This window comes from Mus musculus, chromosome Y, assembly GCF_000001635.26.
Source record: "Mus musculus strain C57BL/6J chromosome Y, GRCm38.p6 C57BL/6J".
Lineage (NCBI taxonomy): Eukaryota > Metazoa > Chordata > Mammalia > Rodentia > Muridae > Mus > Mus musculus.
The window spans coordinates 62,218,908-62,236,156 of record NC_000087.7 but is presented as its reverse complement, the minus strand read 5'-3'; positions in this window follow the sequence as shown (position 1 = coordinate 62,236,156).

Sequence of the window (17,249 nt, the reverse complement as noted above, 5' to 3'; positions counted from 1 at the left end):
ACAGGCCAATCTGGAACCTGTAGATTGGTTGTCCTTGTTCTTGCACTGGCCAATCCTAGGCTGCCTCACTTTGCAGTTCTGCTTCAGTTAGCACGGCAATCGTCCAAAGTTTCTGAATGAGGAAGGACCCCGAGGACTCTCTTCTTTAGGGTCCAGAGTGCTACCTGGTCTGGTGCCCACTCTAAGGGGTCATGACAAGGAATTGTTGAAGTCAGAGCATGATATGAAATAATGGACATGTTCTTAGGAGGCTGTGATCTCAAGTCCATTTTACACCAGGATAGATCCCTATAACCTGTGGTAGTCAGTGAGATTTTCAGTGACGTCAGTTTCCATCTCATAAATGAATGGGTAAGTTTTATCCATACAATTCCTCCTCAGAGGCTATGGGGATAGACAAACACTGGCATACTTGCTAGGGAAAGAACTGGTGATAGTATTTGAATAGAGCAAAGAATGCATGGAATTGATATCACAGATATTATTCTGTATTTTAAAAACGAACTCTCCTAGATAAATTTGTGACAACTGTGAGTCTAACTGGATGCTGAAAGACATCTCTGAATGACTAATACTTACTGAAATATTACTGTGCAATTAACATTTTATTGTTCAGAGAATAAGGGCAAAACAGTAATCTATTTATAGTACAGATGCAAGTTTTATTTCCAATGTTTTAACTGTTTTTGACTAGATTCAGAACACAGACAAAGTTGGACTCCTGAATGTAGCACTAGTGGCCTTAAAGAATTGTTTTGTCTGTCACAGTTAGCAAGTTGGGTTCTTATTCATTTTCATATTTGGATTGCTTGTTGAAGGTCATATAAATCTCCTGAAGCACAACAGGATAATGGCTCACATCAGTGGCAACACATGGAAAATTCAGTTTATGTCCAATGATGCAGCTAGAATATAGTTGCACAGGATTGTTTATTAAACACTTAGTCAAGCTGATTCTTTGAAAGGTCATGTTTTATAGAAATTGGTACACTGAGAAAGTGTAAAATTGAGGCTATAAGTGAAGATCCTACTTTACTGACACAGAAACTTGTTTTGCCTGTTTTGTACACTTTGCCAGTTTTCTAAGAGCAGTTTTTGATCTTGCTGGATGAAAGGTGTTTATTTGGCTCCTCTCTTTGATTTTTGTGAAGGATTTCTGTTTCCCTTTGGCTGTGCAGCAATAAAGTCTTGCATCATTCAGAAACTCAGGGACACTTTCTATCAACCAGTTATTTCCTTGTGCCATTGCCTCAGTGCTATGCCATAAGTTCTTTCTTCTTGGAATTCTTGAATGCTTTACCACCCCCTCTCTTTTTTTTTTATCTCCAACTTATCTCAGGAGTTTATATTTAAAAGCTATTTGCTGTCAGAATATCCACTCTTCTCCTACAATCTGGGGTAACTTGTATTCCTGGCTAATTCTGTATTAACTATTCTTATCTGAATTTCTAGTTGGTCTTTTGCTATCTCTGAAAACATTGAATTTAAGTAACAGAACAATCCTGCTAGGCATGAAGAACTTGCTGCATGGTAAAATGGGTAGGAAATTATATGTATCGATTCAGATAATATACACCTTTTGAGAATTAGCTGTGCAATCTTAATGTCAGAACAAAATAGCTTTCTGGATTTAAGTTACTGTTACTATGTTTCTTTCAGATAATCTATAAAGGCAAAATGAGTAGTGGTTTATAAATGGAGAAATGCTTGATTTAAGCATGGTGATATTGAAAAGAAAGTTCAATTTTTCACTTTGAAATTAAATCTATGAAGGTGATTACTTGACTTATGTTTTGAAAAGTTTTCTGTGAATTTTTCTAAATATTGGATATGTTTTTAAACATATCATTATTAATAACAGCATTATAATGTTGTTCAAATAAAATGACTTTTATTCATTGTAAATGTAATAATGAAAATAACTGAATAGGTTTGTAGCATTTAACACAGTAATTAATATTCTTTAATAAAGCTTTTAAAATCTATTCCTTTTCTTAAGTTTATTCTCTTACATGAACAAACAACTGAATGACCAGGAAAGACATAAGACCAAGTCTTTTTGTAAACTAAATTAATATCTTTTGACATTTGGCATGTTAAAAGCTTGACACTGGAAGTCAGTCAAACAAAATGTTGGTTTGGATATTTAATAGGGCCTTGGTGTATTTTCTTTTTCATGACTGGAGCTGTAATGATGACACCATTGTGCTTTTATGCTATTTCTCCTAGCAGAGTTTTGTGGGAACAGTAAGACACTCTTGTTTGTCCTGTATTAATGTTTTCTTACAATTTATCTTCTTATGACTCCTCCTCATCCCTTTTCTCTTTCTCTCAGTCTCTGTCTTTCTGTTTTTCTGTGACTCTGTCTATCTTTCTCTGTCTCTCTGTCTCTGTCTCTGTCTCTGTCTCTCTCTCTTTCTCTCTCTCTCTCTCTGTGTGTGTGTGTGTGTGTGTGTGTGAGTGTTTGTGTGTGTGTAGAGTGGATGAGGGAGAATGGAGGTGGATCTTAATGGCATGTATATATAATGTTTTTTCATGTATGAAGCTGTACATATATGTAAGTGTATATGTTCATGTGTGTGCATGTGCATGTACAGACCACATGTTAAAGCTGTGTAATTTGATGACTTTCACTCTGTTTACTGAGCAGGGTTTGGGTTGTCTAGCAAGGCAGCTTGACCCAGGATTTCCAGTCTTCCTCTGCTCAGAGTATAGGTGAGCAGACACACTCACTCACCACTGGGTACTGGGTTATCTGAACTCTTTTCCTCACATTTGTGTGGCAAGCACAATATCCCCTTAACTATTTCCCAGCTCCTATTATTTTTAAAAAAATGTTATTAGGAATTGGCTTTTACTTCCTTTATTTCTTTCTCAGCAAGTTCATTGATGGCATATATAAATATGTTGATTTTTTAATGTGACTTTGTATCACTCCAATTTGCTGAAACTGTTTGTATATAAGTTTTCTGTTGAAACTATTAAGGACAGGATTGCATTTTCTACAAATGGGGATCAATTGACTACTTCCTCTCCCATATGTATCCATGGTGGTATGTAAACATGGGCAGCACTGTGTAAATTAGTACACTGGTTTTCAAAACTAGACTTATGAGATAGTCTAGCTGTCACACACCAAGACAAATACTTAAAGATCCCACGTCCTACATCTGATATATGTTCAATGCATGTTTATTGCAATATTCACAATAGCTAGGAAATGGAACCGTTTCTTTTCCATTATGAACTTAATAGATGAAATGTGGTATATAGGGCTGGTGAGATGGCTCAGTGGTTGAGCGCTCTGACTGCTTTTCTGAAGGTCCAGATTTCAAATCCCAGTAACTACTAGGTGGCTCACAACCATCCATAATGAGATCTAATGCCTTCTCCTGGGGTACCTGAATAGAGCTGGAGTGTATATATATATGATATAATTTTAGTCAACTGAAAGGTAGCTTGCCACAGACAAACCTCACTTGGGTCCTTGCTCCATGGGCATATCTTGGATTCTGAGTAAAGGTGGGCAAGGATTTAACAAGAAGAGAGGCTGAGAAACAGACAGGACACAAAGGAGTGTGGATCTGAATGTAATTTGTCTCAAAGGGAGCAATAGTCTTATAAGTGACTTTTACACAAAATAGAGGAATGCCTACAAAGGACTGTCAGGGACCAATTGGGATAAAATTCAATGTTAAAAACTGGGATCAAAAGTAGCCTTCCCTAAGGTTTGCTTAATCTTAGAAGTCATAGGCAATGGTTTTGTGCCCTTGCAATAGTTCCTCTTCTAGTCTATCATATAATACCTCGGGCCCCTAGGTCATTGCAAATTCCTGTGTATGTTTGAAGCTCAAATATCTATAGTTCTAATTATATATTCTGGTTTCTTCTTATAACACAACCTTTCTTATTCCTAGATAATAGTAAATTCTTGCATATGGTAGTAGTTTGCCCTGAGAATTCTAACTCTGTGGAACAGATAGTAATGCCTGATTTCTTTCATTATCTCTCTTACAGTACTAGAGGTAAATCTGAATGTCACTGAATAGGCAGCATCCTTGGTGAATTCAAAGACCATAGTTTGCTCAAGGAATGCCTAGGACAGGAATTCCTAGGTGAGGTATCTAACTTAGCAATATGTCAAAATCAATCCTTAGAGGCACTTACAAAAAAGCAATATTAAGGGAAAGCACACAGATCCATTTACCGACTAAAGCAAGGACATTGGAACATTCATTATACAGGTTACCATGAATACAGGAGACTAAGTTTCCGTGAAGTTTTCGCCTCGGGACCATGTCTAGGCTTTTCGGCCTGTCAGGTGGGTCACTACTGGTGTGTTTGTAGCAGTAGCTGAAATCAAGGCATTTGGAGGAAAATGGATGGAAGGAGAGTGTTTTGTTAGGTGAGTTAACACAGATTTGGAATAAGGTAATTAACATAGTTTTGCTCTCATACGGGTTTGAGGCCATTTTTATATAATTTCGTGCATGTGTGAGGTTGAGTGATAGTATTCTCTTGCAGAAAGATAGAAAACCTAATATATTACTTATCATAATGAACATAAAGGGGAGTTAGCAATTGCTGTATTATTGCTGTGATCAACCACTATTACCAAGGCAACTAGTAGAAGGAAAGCTTTTTTTGTCTTATCATTCCAGAGGGATAAGACTTTATCATGATGCCACAACTCTTCCCTGCAGCAGAGCTGGTGCTCCAGAACTCCTCCCACATACAGAGATATCTTGACTACTAGGAGGTCTGTCATAGCCAAGCTCACAGATGAGATACCACTTGCCACAATACTGTGCCTACCTGGGACCTCAAGGGGCCCAGTGAAAGCAAACCATATCTGTCTTGCCCTGGTAGAGATACATTTTCCTTCTGGCCGAAAACTCGGCCTGGGCCAGAGCCACTGCTCCAGATCCAGTCCCACAACCATCGACAACTTTGATTCCCGGAAGCTCCACCACAACCAGTTCATAATCAGCTCGTTGGAGGAACAGGATCCAGTCAGAAACAATAAGGCCAGTAAAAATCTGAGATAAACAAATGGTGAGAGGCAAATATAAAAATTGCAAAAGACCCAAAAAACACTGAAAGTTTAAAAAAATCAAGAAAACCAAAAAAGAAAATAAATATATATATGTATATATATATATATATATATACATATATATATATATATATATATATATATATATATATGTATATATATATATGACCCTAAAGCCCTAACAAAATATACCAAATTTCTAAAAAATAAAATAAAATAAACAATGACAAACAAACAAAACAAAAGCCTTAAAAAAATAGAAATTAAAAAAAAAATCCTAAAATCCTTTAAAAGCCCTAAAAGACCCTAATACCCTAAAATACTTTAAAATTCAAAGGAAATCAAGAAACATCCATCCCTCTCCAAATATAGACCTCAAGAAAACCCTAAAATCCCAAAAAATCCAGAAATATTTTTAAATCATAAAAAACTAAAACCCTACATAAAATCCCTGTCATTCAAGCCCCCCATCCTAAAAACTCTAAAATACTTAAAACTCCCTAAAAGACTCCTAAAATCTTAAAAAAGAAAACCCTAAAACACTTTAGAATCTTTAACCAAACACTAAAAGAGACCTAAAAAGCTTTTAAAATAACCTAAAATACTTTATATTTATCTATCTACCTATCTACCTTTCTACCTATCATCTACCTACCTACCTACCTAACTACCTACCTACCTACCTATCTTATCTATGTATCTTATCTTATCTATCTATATCTATCTATCTATCTGTCTATCTATCTATCTATCTATCTATCTATCTATCTATCTATCTATCTATCTATCTACCTATCTACCTACCTACCTATCTACCTACCTACCTATCTATCTATCTATATACTTTTTACGGTTTTTCAAGACAGTGTTTCTCTGTGTAATTCTGCCTGTCCTGGAAATCACTTTTTAGACAAGGCTGGCCTTGAAATCAGAAATCTGCCTGCCTCTGCCTGCCATATGCTGGGATTAAAGCCATTGGACATCACAGAAAGGAGACCCGAAAATACTTAAACAAACAAACAAAACAAAAAATAAAACAAAAATACAAAACAAAACAAAACAAAACAAACAAACAAACAAAAAACAGGAACTCTAAAAAGACCATTAAAAATTCTAAAAACACTTTAAAATGCCCTAAAATTCCCCAAAATCTCAAGAACCCTAAAAAGACCTTAAAAATTGTAAAAGCAAAAAAAAACAAAAAAAAAACAAAAAACAAAACAGAAGAACAAAACAAACAACAACAACAACAACAACAACAACAACAACAACAACATGTCTTTAAAAAGTTGCCTGAAACACTAAGGAAACCCTAAAATTATTTTTTATATGAAAGAACCTTAAAAAAAATCCTAAAAGACATAATTAAAACTTTACAAACCCTAAAGAAAAAATCTAAAATTCTAAAGAGAACTCAAGAAGTCTTACTAAAAAAACAAATGAAACAAAGAAACAAAATATAAAACAAACTAATGAAAAAAAAAAAAAACCTAAAACTCTAAAATAACCTTAAAAAAAATAGAACCCCAAAAAAGACACTAAAAACTGCAATGCCCAAAAACCCTGTGTACTGTGGCATGAGAATAGGCACACACGAATATATTAAATAAACAAATGAATTTGAATAAATAAATACAAATATTTTGACTTTAGGCCATGTTTCTGCTATAAGCATTAAAGTTGGCAAAATCAGAGCTGGCAAGAAGGCTCAGCAAGTCAAATTTCTTTTTTTGCTCCCTGGCATCTGGATTTCAAGGACTGAATCCATATGGGAGAAAGGTAGAATTTCACTGAGTTATTCTTATACACAATAAACAAGCAAAAATAATCAATCTGTAATAATTAAGGCCAAATGTTGGCTATTGCATTAACTGTGGTGGAATTAGAACTGGTTATGCTATAAATGTTGCTGAATTCCAAATTGATTGATGAATGAGTTTTACTGGGATTCCTTACAGGAATAAGTGTGAGGGGTTACTTACAGGAGCAGAAATGACTCAGGGACAGCTGTACCACCAAAGCCCACCCCACTATGGTCCACAAAAACGGGAACCTGGAGAATAGAGCAGACAGCTCAACAGGTTGGGGAGAATCCTTTCAATGTAGCTCAGTGGATCTAAACCTCTTCCAGGCAAGGTAGCTCCAGCTCCCTCTTGTTTCTGCTTCTTTCAGACAACTAGTCTCAACTTCACCAAGACTCTGTAAGACCCCCAAAGCTGGGCCTCCACTCAAGTCCCAGGATGAGCTGCCCAGCACCCCAAAGACTCAAGAGAAAACCACACCTAATGCAAACTGCAAGAGGTTTTATTATCAGGTAGCTGAGGAGGAACTCCTTCTGCCATGCAGGGCAGGGGAGTTTGACCCTGAGCAGTAACATTACAGGACTTTAACAGCTAGCTGAGGAATTGGAAGAAGTTGGAAGGAGAGTTGGCTATAGGTGGGGGTATAGTGGGGGAGTAGTCTGCACCTCCTCTCTATATCCATATCTTTGTAGGTCTTCCTACAATTATCACATCTCTGGCTGTAAGGCACAGAAACAAAAAGCCTTTTGCTGGCAATAGAATACAAAGAGCTTCTTTCTGATGTTTATTTAGAGATCAAGGGAAAAAAAAAGGTTGGGAAATGTCCAGGGGCTCTTCCTTCCAGGGATAAATGCTATAAGACAGGGTCTCACATACCCTACTCCTTCTAGTAAATAGTTCTAATATTAGAACTAGGAAAATTAAACCTCTGGCCCAGCTGTCAAATAAAGCCAACATGAGGTCACATCTTCAGAATTTGTTACATTGAGAGCCCCAGAAGCGCTTTAATGAGACTAAAGAGTTTCTCACCAGAGGTGGGATGGAGGGAGGAGGTTCAGTTCCTGAGCCAAGGCCAGTTAGTGCAAGCAGGGCTGGGTCAGTGGTCCTCGGTGGGCCAATAGGAGGAGCCAGACACAGGCTGGAGGAGCAGCAGCAGAGCTTGTCACAAACACCAGTTAGGGTCCTTTTCGTCTGGGTTTATGGTTGTTAGAAAGGTGGTGTCAGGCCAGGATAGGATGCTCTATTTGAAATTGATGTGGTCCCATTGTGGTTCCTGGTACCTATGTATTGTTTGTTTGTTTGTTTGTGTGTGTGTGTCTGTGTGTCTGTGTGTCTTTGTTTGATTTTTTTTTCAGCAATTCCCAGGAATCATTTTTGATCAGTTATAGGGCCTTCAAGTGAGCTGGCAGGGGTTGGGAAAAAGGAACACCAGGTCAAACATTCTCCCTGCTTCATTAGGTCTCCCATGGAGGAGTTCAAAGGGTGTAAGTATAAATTTCCCTGGGAACAAGGCGAAGGTTAGGAGTGTTGTCCAATCTTTTCTGCTGGTCTCTAAAGCCAATCTAGTTAAGGTTTACTTTAATGTTCTCTTTATCTGCTCTACCTGTCCTGAAATCTGGGGTCTATAAGCAATTGTCTTATCTGAGCAACGAAGGAGGGGATGTTGTCTGATGAAATTACCTTAGGGATGTCAAATATTGGGAAAATTTCCTCTAATATCTTCTTTACCATGACATTGGTGGTCTCCTTCTTAGTGTGGAAGGCTTCCATTCACCCTGAAAAAGGTTCTAAAAAAACTAATAAATATTTATTACTGTACTTGGCTGGATTAACGTCAGTAAAATTTATTGCCCAGTATGCCCCTAGCGGGTCACCTCTTAGCTGCTTTCCCGGGGCGAAGCCTGAATTTTAACTGTTAGCAACAGAGTATTCCCGGAAGACTGACAAGGGAATAAAACACCCAGTTCTAAGAGCCTTTTGAGGTGAGGTCTGATGCCCTTGAAGGCCTCTTTGTTCATGGGGTATTATCATACCCCAATAGGAGTCGCACCAGCTTTGAGCATCACAACGATGGGGGCACCCTTTTTGTCATTTTTATACCTGCAGTCTCTGGCCAGGCTTGAGGATATCTCTCTAACCAGTTCCCTTCTAGAACTTTTCTCTAACAGGTTTGAGGCTCACTTTATCTATATTAGTTTTCTGATTTTCAAGCTAAAATTATAGAGATGGTGGAATCCAAGAGACTGAAGTTCCTTCTGAAAAGAAACTTATGTGGGCTTTTATTTTGATAGTAAGTCTCTCCCCAACAATGGGGTGGAGCATTCAGGAATGATGAGAAAGTAATGAGTTACTTGGCTTCTTCTTAAATCAACTTTATTATCAGTGGTCCAAGAGTATGGATTCTGACAAGTAGCCACTATTACTACAGTTTTCTTGTTCTTCAATTTCCCCAGTGGCTCTTTCAGGACTAAAAATTCTGCTCTGGTATCAACAAGGAAATATGTTGTGGTCGCCTCCACAGTTAGGATTACCCTAGGCTCGGGGAGGGGGGCCTGAGGCCCATCTGCCCTAGGCATTGTCATCTGGGTTAAGGACCTTGGGAGGACTTATATCTATTTTTTTTGGGGGGGGGGCAGTCTTTTGCCCAGTGTCCATTTTTTTTATTGGTCCTTATCTAGAGGTGGTTGTGAAGGTCCTCTGGAGTTTTGACATCTTCTTGGTGCTGTGTTACCCAGGTACACTGTATGCCTACATCCTCCTCCCTTTCTATAATATTCCTTATCACCTGGAATTATGTCTAAACCCTAGTTAAATTTCTTACAGCCTTCTATCTCGTATAATTTATCTTTTTTCAGACTCTCTCTTTACTCTTTCTCTTTTTTCTTCTCCAGTCTCTCTCTTATAGTACACATTCTCTGTCTCCTTAACCAGATCTTTCAAAGATAATATTTGCAGACTCTATAGACACTGTAACCTTTTAATGTCAGAAGCAGACTGGCCAATGAAAGCCATGGCCATCGCTGCCTGCTGGCCCTCTGATGTAGGGTCAAAGTGAGTGTAAGGCCTGTATGGTTCTAAGAGGTGCTCAAAAAAAACACTGCTGGGTGCTACTTTTCCTCTTGTAGGATCCCTCTTACCTTGGCCAAATTAGTGGGGCACCTGCCAGCTCCTTTCAGCCCTGTTACTAGAGCCCAGAGGAAAACTGTCAACTGCCCCCTACTGTGAGGACTTTCAGGGTCCCAGTCAGGACTTGTCAGAGGCAAGCCTGCATCTATTTCATTCAGAAGATGTGACAGCCATTCATTGACCCCTAGCATGTTCTTTCTTGCCTCCAGCAGTATCTTTTTTTTCTCCTCTGTGGTGAAAAGAATGCTCAAATTCTGTTGACAGTTATCCCTAGTGGGCTGATGAGAGAACATGAGAGATTACATTAGATGAGTATGGCTAGAGGGATTTCCAGAAAAGGGGGCATGATATGCCTTCAAATTATAGGATCAATAGAGGAAAATGGCCAGTACTAAAGGGACTGCAGTTGTCTGGGTTCTGATGGAGGAGGGCCGTAAGTATATAAAGGCAGCACTGTGCAGTCTGTTTCCTCTAGGTTCCGAGCTCAACAGCCTCAGGTTCCAGCTGCTGGTCCCACCCCCACATCTCCAGCGGCACCTCAGACATGTTGAGAGGTCTGGGAGGGGATGAGTTGGGGATATCGTGGTAGGGTGTTATGCCATTGTGGAGGTTCTTCTAACTCTGGATATATCTTTGTGGGAGCCAGGGTTGCAGTTCAGACTCCACTATTTTTATCTCAGTTTTTTTTTTTTTCTCTGAGTGGCAGAGAGTTAGGTCTCAGGAGTCTGGCTTTTTCCACTGAACTCAAGGTTTCAACAAGGATGGGGGGGATCCTTGGCTAAATTTTTTTAGATGAGATTCTATGGCACTTGATTTGGTTGAGACCCTGGTCCCCTCTGCCTAAACAACATTTTTAAGGGCAGAAATCACAATCAAATCAAGAGTGTCCTCTGGTGTTAAACCAACACCAAAAGCGTGCCATTCCCTAGAGCAGAAAGTTCTTCAAAATCTCTTTCTGACATCTACAGACGGGTTGTGAATCCTAGTCTTAATTTCAGTCCAAATCACAAGACTCATACGAGGGGAGTGCTAAGAGTCTGTCTCATTGTCAGAGTCACATTCAGGGAGACAAACAAGATATACACACAATAATTTACGATAACTGCAACCAGTACCCAATCAGACAGCCGAGTAAGCACACTCTTAACTTTGCACCCAGTAACAGAAACAGATGACTGAGTGAGCACACTCTCACTTGGCACCCAGTAACAGAAATGGATTGCTGAGTGAGCACCTTTCAATTGGCACACAGTAACAGAAACAGATGGTTGAGTGAGCACCACTCAATTAGCACCTAGTAACAGAAACAGACGGGTGAGTGAGCACAGTCTCAATTGGCTCCCCGATGGGAAATACCCAGGCATCCCTGGAGCTCCCTCAGACCTTCTGGGATGTCTTCCAGGTTGGCAGGCAGTTACTCCTGACACGTCTGTCAGTAACACTCCCCTCCATCCCAGACAGGGAATTTGTTGCTCTCATGTGCACAGGCTACTGTAAACTAAGAATACAAAATTCAAAAAAAGCCTGCAGACAAAGACATAGACAAAGACATAGACAAAGGCAGGATCTTACCTCTCAGCGGGGATTTCTGAGAACTGGGGTAGGCCACAAATCTCAGCAAATGAGCACCCACATGTAAGACCACCAAAAGCTGGGCCTCCACTCAAGTCCTAGGATGAGCTGGCCAGCACCCCAAAGACTCAAGAGAAAACCCCCCCTGATGCCAAATTCAAGAGTTTTTACTAAATCTAGCTGAGGACTGTCAGGATACTCTGGTGGAGTCAGCTTGTGAGGCAGAAATGCCAAAAAGCTGCTCATGAGAAATGAATTTCTAGGACTCTCCTGCTGGATATTCTGGCGAAAGCCAACTCTCCAGTTTGGATCGGTTTGTCAGGCAAAAAGCCTGGAAGCTGTTTCACGAGGATAAGAGTCCAGGGAAATTTTCCTCCCAGAGTTATGGCATCTCTTTCCCTAACCCATTATATTCAAATTTCCACCACATTAATCTAGTGTATAGATTCACGTGCACTCTATTAAGCATCACCTTATAGTAAATGCCTTTTAAGATTGTATTCTAACATAGCTAAAGCCTTTTCCCAGTGTTCTTAGATTCCAGATAGCAGCAAGGAACTTAACCCATTCAGTAAACAATTAAGCACTTGCCATTTTACTCAGCTGTTTACAGATAGAGACTAAAAGTCTCACTGAGATAGAAATCTTTTACTACAGGCTTCATTCCATGTCAAGTATAAGTTGATATACTACCCTGATAAGGAGAAACTCTCCAGACAAGATAAATTTTATTAGACCTAAGAATTTAGAGCTCTGTGATAGCACATTACTCTTAAGGCCTGTCAAGAGTTAACAACCCCCTGATGCTTTTAACCTTAAAGTGTGAAATTCTTGCCTGACATTAGGCTGATCCTAGACAGGGCTTGTTATCCCTAATATAAACATTTAATTAGTCCCTGTAAATTCCTTTCTGCTGTAACTGGTGAATTTCAGTGTATCTTGTCTTTTTGTAATTTGTATCCTCTGATAATTCGTTGTTATATAAGTCTAAAGCTCAACCAGTACAATACATTCAGATCCAACACCATTCTCCGTGTTCGACTGTCTGTCACTACATCTTATCTCTGCCCATCTACTCTAGAGACCCTTTCTTACGCAGGCACAAGAGACCAGAGGGCCTGTGGCAGAGGACAAACTCCTTCTGCCTTGCAGGGCAGGGGAGTTTGACCCTGAGCAGTAAGAACAGGGGGTTTTAACAGCTAGATGAAGAATTGGGAGGAGTTGGGAGGAGAGTTCGGAGGAGATGGGGAGAGTTGGGAGGAGTTGGGAGTAAACTTGGCTATGGGTGGGGAGTAGTCTGCATATCCTCTCTATCTCCATATCCCTATAGGTCTTCCTACAATTATCACATCTCTGGCTGTAAGGCACAGAAACAAAAAGGCTTTTTGCTGGCTATAGAGAACAAAGAGCTTCTTTCTGAATGTATTTTAGAGATTAGGGAAAACAAGGTTGGGGATTGTCCAGGGTTTTACCTTCCAGGGAGAAATGCTCTAAGCCTTGGCCTCATATTTCTCTTTTGTACCTCATCTTTCTGCATATGAGAGGGACTCTCAGCTTTTATTCCTTTCTCTGGCAGGGAGAAGCCTACTGACTTTTGTCAGTTTGAGGGACTCCTTGAAGCTCTTTGAAGGTGTTTGCCTTCCTGCTTAAAGAGCTTCCTGGATTTCTTTTGAGTTGTTTATCTCTCTGCTTAAGGAGCTTCCTGTAGGGTGGAAGGTTTCAATCCTCTGAGGATACTATTATACAAATGTATATTAAGGGATTTGGGAGTTATAGTAGTAATAAATTCAATGTTTCTTGTATTGTACAGTTAATAATTTTATGTCACAAAATAATATTATACTAATAATTATTTAAACTGTGTCTTATACTGCTAATATGGTTTCACATATACATGGGAGTTTGGTAGCCTCAGGACTCTGTCCAGGTAGCTGGATCATGTTAATCAATTTTACACTCAGATTGCCATTCATTTTATTTTTAGTTGCCAATTTCAAGGGCACACCATTTACTTTGCGACTACCAGTACTTTAGATTTTTTTTTTTTTTCATGACAGGGTTTCTGTGTATACCCCCAGCTGTCCTGAAACACACTTTGCACAGCAGCCTGGCCTCGAACTCAAAAATCTGCCTGCCTCTGCCTCCAAAGTGCTGGGATTAAAGTCGAGTGCCACCACCACCTGGCTAGTACTTTAGATTTCTAAATGGTCCCCTCTGGTAAGTTGGAACAGGAAGAAAATTGTACAGCTAGTCCCCAAAACACACAATCCTGATTAGGTGAGAAAAAGTATAATCGAGGCTGTGTACCCAACATATCCAGTATAGCCCACAAAGGGCATGGTACCTGATACCTGCATTGACATTTTTTTTCGGTCCTGTCAGAGATTAGAGAAACTAGACAAGGAATAGATGTTTTGTTCAAAGTGGTTTGGGAATCCACACCATTGAATTTCCCAAGTGACTGCATTAAAGAATGTTTGGCCCAGGCATGTGGGGCTTCCAGCTGAAGTTTAAATCACCCTTCCATTAGGTAGGTCAGTTTTCCCCAACAACTTAAGTATTAGTTCAATTTTGGTTTTGGTTTTGTCCAGGATCTCATTATGTAGGTCAGAGTAATCTGGAACACACTGTGTAAACCAGGCTAGCCTCAAAATCACAGAGGATTCTGACTCTGGAGTGCTTAGGTTTAAACACGTGTGCTATTACCACTCCTAGTCCCAATAATTGAAGTTTTAGTGAGTCAAGATTTGTAGCAGGACCGGGGAACCTTGTCTCATACAAAGGATTACAGGAATCCAGTTCTTTTTTTTTTTTTTTATCTATCCAGGCCATAGTTCTTCCATGTTAGTTTTTTCACATGCATGGCCAAAATACACCCTTAGCTACTGGACTCTAGTGTCTACCAGGATGCCGCACATGCACACTGTAGTGAAGTCTGCTTGGCAGTCCAAGAGCCCTGGAAGCACTCATGAGTCAAAGAGTTTCAAAATGAACTCAACTCCTGGAGCTTTGGCATTCTCATAACCCACATATTCATACCCTATCCCCTTGTTAGTCTGGTGTACAGATCCATGTGCTCTCTTTTAGTAATATCTTATTATAAGTGCCTTTTAAGATTGATTTCTGACATAGCTAAGCCTTTGCCAGTGTTCCAATGTCCTAGAAAGTCCTTGAGCTGACCATGGGTTTGGAATTCAATGTTGCCTATTCAGTGACATTCAAAATTGCCTTTGGTATTACACTATCACTTAGAATAAAAGCCAAATCACTCCCACATACAGGAATTTACAATGGTTTAGGCAGTAGATCTGGCTGTGGTTTTAGGGTAATGAGATGGTTAGCTAGAGCCAAACTCCCTAATTAGAAATATGACTTGGGTGTGAAAGCCATTGCCCTAGGAGTGTAAGACCTCACACCTGGCTTCTAAGACTTTAGGTGACCTTAGATAGGGCTGACTTTGTCTCAGTTGTTTTATTGACCAGTTCCTGCCTGTCTTTGTGTTTACATTCCTCTGTTTTGTGTAAGAGCCATTAAGCACCCAGTAACCTCATTTGTACTTTGCCAATGTGTCACCTAACTTCCCTATTTTCTTGTGTATAAAAAGTTTGATGCTCAATTTGACAAATGACATTCAGATAGTACACAATCTCACGTGTTCATCTTTCTGTCATTCGCAGACTCTTTGCCCATCTCGGACTAGTGACTCTTTCCATGCAGAAAGAGGGACCCAGAGGGTCTGTGGCAACAGGACCAAAAACAGATTTCTTGCTATGGGAGCAATGAGAAATGGGCTAATTTTTATTTCCTCATGAAAAGAATGGAAGATCTGGATGTCACTTAATGCATGATAGAAACTCTCTTGACATTTAACACAGACCCTGTGATCGTGCCCTTTCCAATCTGCCAGCCAGTATTCTGTCAGGGGTTTCTTAAGTTAGTGATATTGAAATTAGAATGTTTCCAGGTCCCTAGTTGACAGTCTGATGCAGAAGGCTCCTTTTGAAGGAGCACCATTTTTGCACTTGTAGTGCCAGGTTGTTCATAAGATGTGCTTCCAGTAGGAAATGTAAAAATGGGCTTTAGGGGTACATCTGGCCAGAGTTGAAGGATGTTCACATATATAGTTATCATTTAGCCTGTATGCCCACTCTGAGTGCTACCACTGACTCAATGAAGTTGATCAGCCATAATCTAGGTTTGCAGAGACATATAAAATTATTGACACTGGTTGTCCTAGGTTAGAGAATAGTAACTTTTGGATCATTTGTCCCTGTCCTAAGGGATGGCTCTGGTCGTCTTGTCATTCCACTGTTGGGGAAAACTGCATATCAAAAAATAATGTCTCCCATGTTGGTAGATGGAGTATGTGATTTTTTTTTATACTTGAAAAGTGGATGTGACAAATGAAGCTGGGTCCAAGTAAATCCTTATCCCAAATGAGTCAGACAAATACAGTAGATAACAGAATTAGCAGGCTGGGCCCACAAAGCAGGGGAAGATCAGTCCAAGCAAGTAGTTAAAAAAAAAATCTGTTCATGCTGTAGGCAGCCAGCACCTAAAAGATGGTGCTGGTCTCCGGTACACCATCGCAGTAAACAACACCACTGAGCAGGTGCTAGACCAAATCTGGCACCAACCCCTCCTGAGTGGGTGCATGCAAATTAACATGTCTGCAGACTGACCAACCCTAGCAGGACGCATAGCCCTCCCCAGTGCTGGGGTGTATTTAAGCAGTCCTCCCTGGGTTCCTGGGGTTCCTGTAGCATTGAGGCATTCCTGCTCTTAAGCTGTTGAAAAGAATTCAACTGTGTTGAATTCTCTTTACCAGGAAGAGGTAGGCGAAACATCACCCCAGCAATTGTGTTCCTCTTTTCTTGCCTTTGGGAGGGCCTCAGCAAACCTAGCACTTTCTGAGCTTCCTAAAACTTGGAAGTTTTATTTGCTTCTGAGTTGTAGGATCCTCCATCCTCCTTATAGGAAAAAATGTATGAGAATTTTGCTTCCTATAAAAACCCAGCAATGTTATATGTGTAGTTTTTTTTTTTATTTTGTTTTGTTTTAATCTCATGTCTGTCCCCAGCTGCAGATAGTTTTTGTTTGAAATTCTAGTGATTCTTGAGAGTGAATAAAAGAAAGAGCTCCTGAGAGGACCTAGGGCAGATGCTGCTCCTGCTGCACCTGCTTTTGTTATCACAGGATTAAATGAGCAATGCTCTTGTCAATGGAGCAAGTTTGTGGATTTATTTGTGTCAAAGGGCACTGATGGACATACATTGTTGCAAGGAGAAAAACAAGTGCATAATTTAGCATTCTTAGTGATTAGGTAAGGTTAGGTTATCTGAATTTATCTGAAGGCCAAGCCAAATGAAATGTTGTTTTGATTCCTTTTTGGGAATACAAAAATCAATGTCTCAAACTAATATTTATAGATTTTGTCAGTTGCTTTTAATGTGTTAGTGTTATGAAATATTACATGGCAAGGGAATACATTTGCTGGACCCATGCATGTTGTGACCTTCAGAAATTACACCACGGAACAGACCTGGTATAAAGGGAATGATTGGGAGAGGGTAGAGGAGTGAGGAAATGGGGGAGGTATAGAGGCATAGAGGCAGAAACAAAACCATTAGGTCAGAAAAATGTGGGGCAAAGAACAGATAGAGGGGTAGCTGAAAACAAAGAGAGAGACAGAG